The 15,716-nt window shown below is 36.6% G+C and overlaps 1 pseudogene across 1 annotated transcript; it reads left to right on the top strand.

The window, feature by feature from the left end:
* The first annotated feature begins 4,830 nt into the window (after nt 1–4,830).
* On the top strand, nt 4,831–14,515 carry LOC307163797 (NLR family CARD domain-containing protein 3-like; annotated as a pseudogene). The gene is made up of 11 exons: nt 4,831–5,015; nt 5,749–5,833; nt 6,179–6,295; nt 7,504–7,603; nt 7,784–9,557; nt 9,731–9,904; nt 10,453–10,626; nt 11,675–11,848; nt 12,521–12,694; nt 13,393–13,566; nt 14,113–14,515. The product of its transcript is annotated as an NLR family CARD domain-containing protein 3-like (transcript).
* Nucleotides 14,516–15,716: the final 1,201 nt, after the last annotated feature.

Below are 15,716 nucleotides of genomic sequence, written 5' to 3'. Positions count from 1 at the left end.
TGTTTGATCCACACTCAGACTGAGTGAATGAAGCCCAGAAATAAGAATTAATTTAATTTAAAGATCATCTTTAGAATGAAAGATTATTGGACAGAAATATTCAACATTTGAATCAACATCAGTGTATGACATTACAACATATCTGCTGTCCTGGGAATAAATCAATTACATTTCCACTAGTAAAACTATTATTCTTGATAATTGAAACTGCATGTTTAATGGCAGGAAATTAATGTGTGACAATTTTGAAAAGTAAAAAAATGCTAATTCTTACTAGCACAAATGTATGTATGTCTCTCTCTCTCTCTCTCTCTCTCTCTCTCTCTCTCTCTCTCTCACACACACACACACACACACACACACACACACACACACACACACACACACACACATGTCTGGTTCACTATCTTTGTGGGGACTCTCCATAGACGTAATGGTTTTTATACCGTACAAACTGTTCATTCTATCCCCTTACACTGCCCCTGCCCCTAAACCTGCCCATCACACACACACACACACGCACACACACACACTGCCCCTGCCCCTAAACCTGCCCACGTACACACACACACACACACACTGCCCCTGCCCCTAAACCTGCCCATCACACACACACACACACACACACTGCCCCTGCCCCTAAACCTGCCCATCACACACACACACACACACACACACACACACACACACACACACACACACACACACACACACACACACACACACACACACACACACACACACACACACACACACTGCCCCTGCCCCTAAACCTGCCCATCACACACACACACACACACACACACACACACACACACACACACACACACACACACACACTGCCCCTGCCCCTAAACCTGCCCATCACACACACACACACACACACACACACTGCCCCTGCCCCTAAACCTGCCCATCACACACACACACACACACACACACTGCCCCTGCCCCTAAACCTGCCCATCACAGGAAACATTCTGCATTTTTACTTTCTCAAAACAACTCATCCTGTGTGATTTATAAGCCTTTTGAACAGTGGGGACCGCTGGCTGGTGATGTAGGTGATCTCAGGTTTTACTATTCTTATGGGGACATTTGGTTCCCACAATGTAATATAAACAAGGGCACACACACACACACACACACACACACACACACACACACTGTGTTTTACATGAAATGCATTAGTAGCAAAGCAAAGTAACTTCTAAGCATTCGTGCGGAAACAATTAACATTATATTATACATAATTCAATTAAAGTCCTTATGATTCACAGAAAACAAGCCACACACCAGACCAGTGTATTTCAACATAAAATAAATATAATGTAATATAAATAAACGTGAATTGAAATAGCTCCTCTGTTACATCAAAATGTTACTTTATGCAAATGAGCTGTCAGTAACACACTGTAGCAACTCGTGTTTATCAGCCAATCAGTGTCTTAGACATGTAAAGCTGGTCATGGGATCTATTTACATAAAATACTTTAAAAGTTCAGAATCAGACATTTTTACTTTCAATAAATGTGTTTGTGGACTGGAGAGGTTGAGTTCTGAAAGTATGTTTCACATATCTCAAAAGATAAAAGAAAATATGCTGCATATTTGTATCTTGTTATACATACACATTATAGATTATGCATGTTCATGTATTTATGCAGAAACATTTAAAGAGAATTGCTCCCTCTGGTGGCAGTGTAATAATAAAACACTCTGAACACAGTTTATGTGTGTGTGTGTGTGTGTGTGTGTGTGTGTGTGTGTGTGTGTGTGTGTGCTGCCCCCTACAGGACACTGCGACTCTAGTAATATTGCACATTTCATACACAGTGTGATTCACTTTTTCCCCCTTAAGAAGATGAGAAAGACAATAAATAATATGTAACTTTGGGGGCAAAAGTCCTGCACTCAACAGCAATATATTCCTGCAGCTCAGACAGTGTGAGTGTAGAAACAGCAGGATCATGGGTTTGATTTATAAAAATGCCTTGAATCAATGTAATGTTAGTGGCTTTGGATGAAAGCATTTGCCAAATGCGTCTAAACAATATACGAAGTAAATAATATTATTTTTAACCTGAGAGTCACTGAGACACAGAGAACACACTGAAGGATACGCTCAAGTCTTCATCTATTCTGTCTTCCTCAATACTCTCATGTTGTAGTTACACCACGTGTCCTCCGTTCATCTGTTAGGGTTAGGGTAGGGTAGAAGTGTGTAGTCAGATTACACTCCAGGTTTCCTTCGCTCTCTTGAAAGCACAACTTCATTCTGACATTTTTCTCAAATATTTTCCTTCATAATTCACTTCTGCAAGAGTAAATCCATCTTTATAAATGTAAATATCTCTGGGATGGACAGAATTAACTCCCTGAAATCACTGTGTAATGAACACTAGATGTGCTACTTTAAAGATTTCTGAATTTTTTTTGTTGAAAGTAATGTTGTTTTTATTAACATTTTGAAATGGGTAAATACTCTTCTTTTAATATAAATATCCAAGATATTATGATCTTCTTTGGGTATAACTTAATATTCATGAGATTAAATAACCCAGGCTAATAACAGCCTAACCTCAAACTGTCTTTATTAAAAAACATTTGCCAACACATAATCACAAATTTTTAAATGAAAACTGTTCATAACTACCCTTACGAAAAAGAAGTTTATTCAAGTGTTCTATTAGTATACTTCTTTTAAACTAAAAATAAGAAAGTATACTTTCAGTCTACATTTTATATACTTCTCAGAAATATACTTAAAATTGCACTTAAGTGTACTTGACTTATACTGACAGAGAAGTCTAAGTATATTTGGCCTATACTTGTTGATCGAGATATACTTAAAAGTATAATTAAGTATTCTAAGTATTCTTGGCTTGTACTTGTGTTAACTCTTTTGATTGAGTAGCTTATTAAATACTTTTTTTAAAAACATAATATTGCATACCGTCTTATAAACTAACATGTTCAGCTCTATATAGTAACAAACTTTCGGGTGGAATAGCTTATAGAGTAAATAAAATAAGCATGGAAAATAAGTTTATTCAAGTGTTCTATTAGTATACTTCTTTTCAACTAAAAAGAAGAAAGCATACTTTCAGTCTACATTTTATATACTTCTCAAAAATATACTTAATTACACTTAAGTGTACTTGACTTATACTGAGCGAAAAGTCCAAGTATATTTGGCCTATACTTGTACTCAATCTTTTGATCGAGATATACTTAAAATTTTAATTATTCAAAGTATACTTGGCTTGTAGTTGTGTTAACTCTTTTGATCGAGTAGCCTATTAAATATACTTTTTTTACATAGTTTTTCATATACAGTCTTATGAAACTTACGTTGTTTGAAAATATTGATTAAAATATTGATATAAAACAGATATGTTTCTAATTCTGTGTATCTGAATTTTTGTGTAGGCTAGTCTACTGGTAGCGTACATATTTACTTTAATTAAACTTTTCCCCACCATTGACTGAATTTTCCAGCTATCCATGTTTTCACTGGTATACGGTAGGGGGCGCTATGACACATCTTCTAGTACAGAATCTCCAGATCAAAACACAGGAGAACAAGAAGCTGAAACATGTGACAGATAGAAGATTGCTCACTCAAATGTAAAATAATGTGATATCAAACATTAAACAGCTTGTAAATCAAAACTGCTTAATGTTTCCAAATGAAATGAAGCGTAGGCCTAACCCATGAAGAGAAAACAACTGTGAAGCTGTGGGGGTGTTGGACTCGACCTACTCCACCTGTGTTTTGATCATTGTTGTGGATCTGATCAAGGCGTAGTCTTTGACAAAAATGTGATTTTCTCAACTATTTTCTCAACATTTTAACAAAATGTTGCCTTTCTTTATGAAACTTACTGACATTCAAGTGTTAATAAAAAAGGATGCAAGAAGCTAATAAAATGTTTTTAAAATTAAAGTAGAGTTAAAGGTATTTTTCAAGTATAAAAAATAACATTTGAACATAGTAGTATAGGCCTACTGCAACTGCAAAAATTGTATATAAATAGTAAACTATAAGTATAATGTTAAGTTCACTTAAAGAAAACCTATAGAATAAACTAATACTAAACTAGTAGTTTACTGAGAGTACATTAAAAGAAAACTTGTAGAATAAAAGTACTAAACTAGTAGTTTACTGAGAGTACATTAAAAGAAAACTTGTAGAATAAAAGTACTAAACTAGTAGTTTACTGGGAGTACACTAAAAGAGTAAAAATAATATATAAATGGTAAACTATAAGTATGATGTTAAGTTCACTTAAAGAAAACTTGTAGTATAAAACTACTAAACTAGTAGTTTACTGAGAGTACATTAAAAGAAAACTTGTAGTATAAAACTACTAAACTAGTAGTTTACTGAGAGTATACTTCAAAGTTGCTACAAGAATTAAAATAGTAAACTACTAGTATACTCATAAGTTCACTTGCAGTACAAATGAGAAACATAATTATGAACTAGTTGTGCACTTAAAGTTTACTACTGTTACACTTATAGTACACTTAAACATATACTTTTATATACTTCAAGTGGGCCAATTTAGTCCCAAGCGGTATTAAAATAGTACACTTACAAGTTTACTACTAGTACATATTGACATTAGTATACTTACTACATAAAGTATACTTAAAAATATACTTGAACATTACTCAAGTATACTTCATAAAATGAACTTGAAGTATACTTTTTTTTCCGTAAGGGTAGTGAGGTATTAGTCTCTGTCATAACTGAGCTGTTTATGAACTAGATGACATGAGCTCGATTTTTCTCACCAAACAGGTTTAGCAACTTTAGCTTTTAGAAGTGAAAGTATTTTTAGAGTTTTACTGTGTGCCATTTTACACCCGGGCATAAAACGATTGTTTAAGTCAGAAAACTCGAGCATCAAAGTATTTAATATTTCTAGTTCCTCTGCAGGAATATCCAGTTGGAGACGGGAAACTCAGTGATGTTGGGAAACTGCGGTAAACTACAGTAACTCCAGGTGAGTGAGCTTTCGTCAGGTGAGTGGCTCTAGACTCACTTCCTCATTACAGTAAACATCAAATGCGTTCTTGTACTGTAACTATATTATACAAACCAAGTTAAGTAAATCAAGAACTTGATGAAACATGAATTTCTTGAAATTATTATCATATTGAATTCTTTTTGGTGGACACATGCCCTATATGAGTAAATTACACTGTTTAATGATCGGTACTAGAAAAAACATTACTTTTAAAATATACAATGTTAAAAAAGCAACAACTAAAAAAAATTGTTAAACATAAAATTGTGTAGTTAATAAATGACCTAAAATAAGTACAGGAAGTGTTGTAACAATTTTTTTTTATTACTTTAACATCTGTAGTGTTTTGTTGTTGTTGTGATTTTTGCTTAGTGTCTCAAACTTTAATATAATTGCTATAATTTCAGTGTAAATGAATGTCAGTAAATGAAGAGTGCTGTTGTCATAACCTCACTACAGGGTAACATCAGGTAAAGCTGTAATGATAAAATAATAATACATTGACATTTATTTCGTTCATCAAATTTACATTGAGGGTTTTATAAATATATGTATTTTTCACATTTAATAAATTACATTTTATTATTTTATTAAACATAAAGGGCAGCTTGTTTATATTTGTAAACAAGTTTGAAAAATTAAGTTTCAGTGTAAACTTCAAGTAAATTGTAAATTAAATGTAAATGAAATGTAAACTCTGTCTCATCAGTGTTTCCGAGCCGCTCCATGAAGACTGAGTGAATCATGGACAACACACACACACTCAGAGATGGAGATTTCTCTCCAGGATTCAGGTACTTCAATCTTCATATGATCTTAATGTTATAGAAGACTCGTTTTCTGCACATAACAGGGTGTTGTGGGTGTTTGCCAGGGTTGGTATAGTGATCCGTTGTCTCTATCATATTCTGGTGCGGGATATACAGTAGTTGGAGCCACTCAGGGTCTTTAAACACTGTCCAGAGACACACAGATACAGTAGACAGCTAGATGATATATGACATTATCCTTGGACACATCCTTGGTCTCATCACTCTTCAACACACTGTCTTAATAGACAACCTTCTCATGAGGGATTTATTTTTTATGTTAAATCAGCCAAGTTGATTCTTGTCTCTATTATCTCTATTCTATTAAAGTCAATGTGAGGGTGACAGATCAATCTCACCGGAGCCCAGCTGTGTGTCCATGAAGAGTGACAAGTCTATGAGAGAGCCATTCAACTTTAAGGGAAAACACACATCAACTGATCTGAGGTACAACATTTCTGTCTGTTGGGTGGATGGATGGATGGATGGGTGGATGGATGGATGGATGGATGGATGGATGGATAGATAGATTCTACATGTGAGATTTAGCTAATACTTGTCATAAGTCTAGTCTGTGTTTCTGTCTTGTTTCATGTTTAGCAGCTCCCAGTTATGTTCATTAGTCTTCCCAGGTGCTTCCTATTAGCCACACCCCCTTGTTATCTTGTTTAGCTTGTTTTCCCTTGTATTTAAGCCTGTGTGTCTAGTTCAGTCTTTGTCAATCCTTAATGTTTGTTTGCTGGTTGTTCTGTTCCCGCGCCTTGTTTCCTGAGTCTGAGTTTACGTTTGTGTAGTCTGAGTTTGTGTAATAAAGGAATACTGCAAATGGATCCTACTTCCTCGTCTGCTTCAACCACCCGTGACAATACTGAAGTACCACATTCAACTGAGCGCTATTACTTACTAATTTGCTAATCAGAGTTTCTTGTTAGTTAATAGTAGTTACTAGAATGTTAATTAGTTAGAGAATAGACACTACATTTAAAAACTGACGGCGTCTGCTCAATGCATCGTGAGCCGAGCGAGAGTCACAGCTCCTATCAGCAGCAGGAGTCAGATCTCACCTCACTTCGCCCATTTCGCCTCACTCTTGACTGACAAGACGACGGTGGACGATTTGGTTTCAAAGCGAAATATAAAAACGCCTATTTAAGCGAGTTTGTCATTGTACTGTTTTTTTATGGTATTTTACATTAAGAATAATGAATCTACCATTCAAGCAATTGTCGCACCCGAATCGGTGCTAATTCGAATATGAAAGTAAAATACGCACAGGCATTCACAAGAGCGCGTGTCCTCTGGCGCGGAGCTGAGCGGAGCAGAGCAAGCATTTTCAGTTGTTTCCTATGGAAGCTCAGTTTCAGTGGGAATTAATTAATTGAAAATGTTCGCTCTGCTCTGCACAGTTATGAATGGCCTTGCGCAATTTCCAATTAGTTATTTAAAAGCGAGATGCAAAAGAGGTCTCTCCCCACTTATGATACTGGTATTACCGGTGTTGTCACACGTCCATTAACCGGTGCGAAAATTTCTCATCGTCACATCCCTAGTTGCTACTTGTAAACGTCTGAAATATTTATTTGACAAATATTATAAATATCAATATCAATATCCTGCAGGCCCGATCGCTACACGTTTACTGTCTCCCTCAACAGACAAAGATCAGACCCACAGGAAGCCCAGCTGTGTGAAGAGAGACCAGCCTATGAAAGAGCCAGTAACACTCAAGGGAAGACACACATCAACTGATCTGAGGTACAACATTTCTGTCTAGAGAGACTCACCAAAATTCTGAAAATGTATTTGAAATCTTGAGCCAATCATCTCTTCCTCTTCTCTACCAGTTTTAGCATGAAAACATAAACATAAATGAACTTCATATGTTGAAGGATACAGTACAACTTACTGAAATGTATAATCTGTTATTTTTCAAAGCACATTTAAATCAGATTTGCTGAAGAAGTTTCAGTGTCTGTGTGAAGGAACAGCAAAGCAGGGAAACCCAACACTCCTGAATGAGATCTACACAGAGCTCTACATCACAGAGAGTGGAAGTGGAGAGATCAATAATGAGCATGAGGTGAGACAGATTGAGACACAATCCAGGAGAGCAGCAACAGAGGACACACCGATCAAATGCAGTGACATCTTTAGACCTTTACCTGGACAAGACAAACCCATCAGAACTGGGCTGACAAAGGGAGTCGCTGGCATTGGAAAAACAGTCTCTGTGCAGAAGTTCATTGTGGACTGGGCTGAAGGGAAAGAGAATCAGGACGTCCAGCTCATATTTCCACTGGCTTTCAGAGAGATCAACTTGATGAAGGACAAAACACTCAGTCTTTCAGATCTTCTTCATGTCTTTTTCCCTGAAGCTAAAGAAAAGGAAATATCCAGTGATGAATATAAAGTGTTGTTCATCTTCGATGGTCTGGATGAGTGTCGTCTGTCTCTGAACTTTAAGAGCGAAGTGAAACTGTGTAATATATCTGAATCAGCCTCAGTGGACGAGCTGCTGGTGAACCTCATTGAGGGGATTCTGCTTCCCTCTGCTCTCATCTGGATCACCTCCAGACCAGCAGCAGCGGATCTTGTCCCCTCTGAGTGTGTCCATCGAGTGACAGAGGTACGAGGCTTCAGTGACACACAGGAGGAGGAATACTTCAGGAAGAGAATCCGTGATCAGAGTCTGACCAATACAATCATCACACACCTGAAGTCCTCGAGGAGCCTCCACATCATGTGCCACATCCCAGTGTTCTGCTGGATCTCAGCCACTGTTCTAGAGGAGATGTTGAGTGAAGCAGAGAGAGGAGAGATTCCCAAGACTCTCACTCAGATGTACACACACTTCCTGATCATTCAGACCAACATCAAACATGAGAAGGACTATAAGAAGAGAGTGAAAGATGAAGACATGATTGTCAAACTGGGGAAACTGGCTTTCCAGCAGCTTGTGAAAGGCAACCTGATCTTCTATGAGGAAGACCTGAGCGAGTGTGGCATTGATGTGACAGAAGCATCAGTTTACTCAGGATTGTGCACTCAGATCTTCAGAGAGGAGTTGGGCTTGTATCAGGGGAAAGTCTTCTGCTTTGTTCATCTGAGCATCCAGGAACATCTAGCAGCTCTATATGCACATATTCACTTTACAAATGAGAAGAGAAATGTGTTTGAACAAATCACCAAACAAAGCCTCTTTTCTAAAATCTTAAACCAGAAGAAATATCATTCATTATCTGAGCTGTATCAGAGAGCTGTGGATGAGACTTTACAGAGTAAGAATGGACATCTGGACCTTTTCCTGCGTTTCCTTCTGGGTCTCTCGTTGGAGTCCAATCAGACTCTCTTACGAGAACTACTGACACAGACTGGAAGCTGCTCCTACAACAAAGAGGAAACAGTTCAGTACATCAAACAGAAGATCAGGGAGAATCGCTCTCCAGAGAGATCCTTCAATCTGTTCCACTGTCTGAATGAACTGGGTGATGATTCACTGATGCAGGAGATCCAAGATTATCTGAAATCTGGAAAAATAGGAGGAACCAAACTCTCCTCTTCACAGTGGTCAGCTCTGGTTTATGTGTTGCTGACATCAGAGCAGAAGATGGATGTTTTTAATCTAAAACAGTTTATTGGAGCACAAAAAAAGAGCAGATGAAGTTCTTCAGAAGATGCTGCCTGTGGTTAAAGAATCCAGATCAGTTCAGTAAGTCACACTGACAACAATCATAACACTGATAAAACATGATCATATTTATGAGTTTAGCATGTGCTTTCATACCAAAGCAATACTGTAAAAGGAGAAATTCATATATATCATATCATTTATATCAGTGTTTCCTGAGCTGAGAGACTGAAGAGTGTCATTGTTCTCTACAGGTTGATGAAGTGTGGTGTTACAGATGAAGGTTGTGCTGATCTGACTTAAGCTCTGAGATCAAACCCCTCACACCTGAGAGAACTGAGTCTGTCATTGAATAAAGTAGGGGATTCTGGAGTCAAGCTGCTCTCTGATCTACTGAAGGATCAGCACTGTAAACTGGAGATACTGTGGTAAGATTTAATAAAAGTCTCAACATTGTCTGTTTTTCTCCTGTGGTGAATAATGAATGGTATACAAAAATAATATATACAAAAAAAAAAAAAAGTTTTTTACTTTTGATAGTGTTTTATGATGCATATTTCTAGACACATTTAACCTTATGTTGATTATTCTCAGGTTAGGTATAGTACGTCAAATCTGTCCTAAATCATAACCATCTGAATTTTCATACTCACAATCTATAGGTCAGAAGACTTCTTTGTGGTCTGTTCAGTTTATTAGAAATCAAAGACTTTTGGCAGGTGAACTTCTTAGTTTCATTTAAGTATAGTTTTATTATTTACAGGTTAACTAGTTTACAAAAAGGCATACTTGTAACAGGACAATTGCATATTTTCCACAACAATAGTTATAAGCATGATTGGATGATGTGAAGAGGTGACAACTGCTTTCATATACAAATCTGTTGAGGAGAAAGGAGAAATTCCTAGATGTATCTTATCATTTATATCAGTGTTTCCTGGACTGAGAGACTGAAAAGTGCCATTGTTCTCTACAGGTTGAGGGATTGTGGTGTTAGATATAAAGGTTGTGCTGCTCTGACTTCAGCTCTGAGATCAAACCCCTCACACCTGAGAAAATTGGATCTGTCATGGAATAAAGTAGGAGATTCTGGAGTCAAGCAGCTCTCTGATCTACTGACGGATCCTCACTGTAAACTGGAGATACTGTGGTAAGATTGTATAAAATTTCCCAACATAGTCCTCTATTTTAATGGTAAATAATGATCGATATAAAAATAAAAAAAAATAAAAAAATCAACTATGAAATTACTAATGGGAATGTTGCTTTTATTTTCATTACATTCTTTCCAATATGTCTGACATCATTTTACAATATTAATGACAGATTAAACATGACTGGATGATGTAAAGATGTGACAACCGTGTTCATATACAGATATATTGATGATTTTGGGGTATTTGCATAAAAAATATAATATTCGGTTACACTTTATTTGGTCCCACTTTACATTAAGTGGCTTTAAGTACTATGTACTTACATCAAAACATAAGTACAATGTACTTATTGTGTTCATGTTGTATTGTAAAACACTTTTGCTGCTATTGAGGTGTGATACGGGTAAGGTTAGGGACAGGTGTGGTGGATTGGGTAGGTTTAAGGGTGAGTAAAGGTGTAAGGGAAGTGTCAACTGTGTAGTTACAAATGTAATTACATAAATTAATTACAGCTGTAATTACATGCAGGAATTTTTAAAATGTAAGTACAATGTAAAAACATGTAGGTACACAATAAGTCCATTGTATCAAATTATTAATTTCAATGTAACAATGACACCTTAAAATAAAGGGTCCCACTTTATATTAAGTGGCTTTAAGTACTATGTACTTACAGTGTAATTATATATTTAGGTACTGAGTAATATTAAGCAACTACATGTACTTACTATAGGGTTAGAGTAGGATTAGGATTTGGTTGAGGGTTAGTTGCATGTAATTATGCATAATTTACAGTTATTACTATGGTAAGTTATGTAAACATATGTAACAAGGACACTGTTAAATAAAGTGTTATCGAATATTCTTGCAATTTTTATGATATGGAAACTAACTCGCTCAAGCAGTTTGTAGAAGCGGGTCTGAACCTTAGACTGGATCTGTTAATGGTGCCGTGGATTAAGTGTCTGATTGTGAAGTTCCTGCTGATCTGAGCTGTAGATCCTGAACTGAGAGACTGAAGAGTGTCATTGTTCTCTACAGGTTGATGAAGTGTGGTGTTACAGATGAAGGTTGTGCTGCTCTGGCTTCAGCTCTGAGATCAAACCCCTCACACCTGAGAGAACTGGATCTGACTGGAAATAAAGTAGGAGATTTTGGAGTCAAGCTGCTCTCTGATCTACTGAAGGAACCTCAATGTAAACTGGAGATACTGTTGTAAGATTGTATAAAATGTCCCAACATAGTCCTCTATTTTAATGGTAAATAATGATTGTCATACAAAAAAAAAAAAAAAAAAAAAAATTCTACTGTGAAATTATTAATGGGACTGTTGCTTTTATTTTCATTAGATTCTTTCCAATGTGTCTGAAATAATTTTACAATATTAATGACAGATTAAACATGACTGGATGATGTAAAGATGTGACAACCGTGTTCATATACAGATATGTTGATGATTTTGGGTACTTGCCAAAAATAATAATATTCGGTTACACTTTATTTTAAGGTGTTACTGTTACAGTGTAATTATATATTTAAGTACTGAGTAATATTAAGCAACTACATGTACTTACTATAGGGTTAGAGTAGGTTTAGGGTTTGGTTAATGGTTAGTTGCATGTAATTATGCATAATTTACTGTTATTACTATGGTAAATTTGTGTAACATATGTAATAAGGACACTGTTAAGTAAAGTGTTATCGAATATTCTTGCTATTTCTATGATATGGAAACTAACCCGCTCAAGCAGTTTGTAGAAGCGGGTCTGAACCTTAGAATGGATCTGTTAATGGTGCCGTGGATTAATTGTCTGATTGTGAAGTTCCTGCTGATCTGAGCTGTAGATCCTGAACTCAGAGACTGAAGAGTGTCATTGTTCTCTACAGGTTGATGGAGTGTGGTGTTACAGATGAAGGTTGTGCTGCTCTGACTTCAGCTCTGAGATCAAACCCCTCACACCTGAGAGAACTGAGTCTGACTGGAAATAAAGTAGTAGATTTTGGAGTCAAGCTGCTCTCTGATCTACTGAAGGATCCTCACTGTAAACTGGAGATACTGTGGTAAGATTGTATAAAATGTCCCAACATAGTCCTCTATTTTAATGGTAAATAATGATTGGCATACAAAAAAAAAAATTCTACTGTGAAATTATTAATGGGAATGTTGCTTTTATTTTCATTAGATTCTTTCCAATGTGTCTGACATAATTTTACAATATTAATGACAGATTAAACATGACTGGATGATGTAAAGATGTGACAACCGTGTTCATATACAGATATGCTGATGATTTTGGGTACTTGCCAAAAATAATAATATTCGGTTACACTTTATTTTAAAAATTAATATTTTTTATTTATTTATTTTTTGCACTCATACGGAAAAAAACGAGCTTATCGCGCCGGCGCGATAGCCGACCTCAGGGGGTTAAGTAACTACATGTACTTACTATAGGGTTAGAGTAGGTTTAGGGTTTGGTTAATGGTTAGTTGCATGTAATTATGCATAATTTACTGTTATTAATATGGTAAGTTTATGTAATATATGTAACAAGGACACTGTTAAATAAAGTGTTATCGAATATTCTTGCAATTTTTATGATATGGAAACTAACCCGCTCAAGAAGTTTGTAGAAGCGGGTCTGAACCTTAGACTGGATCTGTTAATGGTGCCGTGGATTAAGTGTCTGTGAAGTTCCTGCTGATCTGAGCTGTAGATCCTGAACTGAGAGACTGAAGAGTGCCATTGTTCTCTACAGGTTGAGGTATTGTGTTGTTACAGATGAAGGTTGTGCTGCTCTGACTTCAGCTCTGAGATCAAACCCCTCACACCTGAGAGAACTGAGTCTGTCATTGAATAAAGTAGGAGATTTTGGAGTCAAGCTGCTCTCTGATCTACTGAAGGATCAGCACTGTAAACTGGAGATGCTTCAGTGAGTAGTGATGATTAAAACTGTTCATATTTTAATATAAAGTTAATTTTGTTTCTTCTTAATTTACTTTTCTTGTGATGGTGAATTACACACTATAAACATGTTTAATAAGAGTTTGATTCATTTATTTAAATAATAGTTTGTAGCAACAATTAAATATCTTCAAGTGTCTTTTTATTTCAAACAATTCAATATTTTGCTTTTAGCATTGTCTTTTTATCCCTAAATGATGTATTTTGAGAGAATTGTCAATTGCAATAGTAGATAATGGTTAAAATGTATCACTAGTTTCTTTATCATAAATGAAACTGACCCAGTGACACAGAAAGAGGACAGTCATACCGGATTATAGATAAGGGTCAAGGGTCATCATTCATGGTGATTTAGATGCAAAATCAAAATCTGAATGTTTAAAATCAGCTTTAACAATCATGTATCACAGTGTTATATTATAATCTCTAATATAACAGTCTAAGTAGTTTCTTTTAGTTGTTCTATAGTGGATAATGCAATAATGTTGCGCACATTTTACTGTCTGTGTTTTAGTTACAGGTCTTAGATGTTAGTCTGGCCTTCTCTGGATCAGCTGATGGAGAATAAAGAGCCACTACAGACACAATCACATTCAACAGAATCAACAGAGCCACAGTGATCATCACACACACACACACACACACACACACACACACACGTGTTTGTGTAACTTTACAGAGAGGCTGTATAGATAAATGAACTAAAGGAATAACTTTTTTACAACAGAAATGAATCAACACTGAACTTAAGATGGACTATGACACTGTTTTCTTCTAGATCTGCTGTACTGCCAAAACAAACTTTGTTTTTCTCAACTTTTTGCTCAAAATGTTGCTGTTTTTATCAAACTTACCCACATTCAAGTGTTGGTAAAAAAAAAAAAAAGCATGAATAAAAGTTTTCTTTTATGTTGTTTAAAAGCAGAGGGTCTGTTCTTTATTTTGATACGTTGCATATTCACATATTCATACAACAAAATGAAAGATTTGTGAGAATTATCATGGCGGTGGTTGGCAACTTTTCGAAAAACACTGTCAGGGAAAGAGTTAATCTTTCAGTCGTGACGTTCAACTGATTCAAATCAAATCTGCTGAAGTTTCAGTGTGTGTAAGAGGAACAGCTGTGTGTGTAAGAATATGTCAGTGTGTGTGTGAGGAACAGCTGTGTGTGAAAGAACATGTCAGTGTGTGTGTGAGGAACAGCTGTGTGTGTAAGAACATGTCAGTGTGTGTGTGAGGAACAGCTGTGTGTGTAAGAACATGTCAGTGTGTGTAAGAGGAACAGCTGTGTGTGTAAGAATATGTCAGTGTGTGTGTGAGGAACAGCTGTGTGTGTAAGAACATGTCAGTGTGTGTGTGAGGAACAGATGTGTGTGTTAGAACATGTCAGTGTGTGTAAGAGGAACAGATGTGTGTGTAAGAACATGTCAGTGTGTGTATGAGGAACAGCTGTGTGTGTATGAACATGTCAGTGTGTGTATGAGGAACAGCTGTGTGTGTATGAACATGTCAGTGTGTGTATGAGGAACAGCTGTGTGTGTATGAACATGTCAGTGTGTGTGTGAGGAACAGCTGTGTGTGTATGAGGAACAGCTGTGTGTGTAAGAACATGTCAGTGTGTGTAAGAGGAACAGCTGTGTGTGTAAGAACATGTCAGTGTGTGTAAGAGGAACAGCTGTGTGTGTATGAACATGTCAGTGTGTGTGTGAGGAACAGCTGTGTGTGTATGAGGAACAGCTGTGTGTGTAAGAACATGTCAGTGTGTGTAAGAGGAACAGCTGTGTGTGTATGAACATGTCAGTGTGTGTATGAGGAACAGCTGTGTGTGTATGAACATGTCAGTGTGTGTGTGAGGAACAGCTGTGTGTGTATGAGGAACAGCTGTGTGTGTAAGAACATGTCAGTGTGTGTAAGAGGAACAGCTGTGTGTGTATGAACATGTCAGTGTGTGTGTGAGGAACAGCTGTGTGTGTAAGAACATGTCAGTGTGTGTAAGAGGAACAGCTGTGTGTGTATGAACATGTCAGTGTGTGTAAGAGGAACAGCTGTGTGTGTATGAACATGTCAGTGTGTGTATGAGGAACAGCTGTGTGTGTATGAACATGTCAGTGTGTGTGT

The sequence above is a fragment of the Squalius cephalus genome (assembly GCF_949319135.1).
Source record: "Squalius cephalus genome assembly, chromosome: 8".
In the NCBI taxonomy this organism is placed as follows: domain Eukaryota; kingdom Metazoa; phylum Chordata; class Actinopteri; order Cypriniformes; family Leuciscidae; genus Squalius; species Squalius cephalus.
Note: the sequence above shows the minus strand (reverse complement) of the source record. Positions and strands in the feature narration are given on the sequence as shown.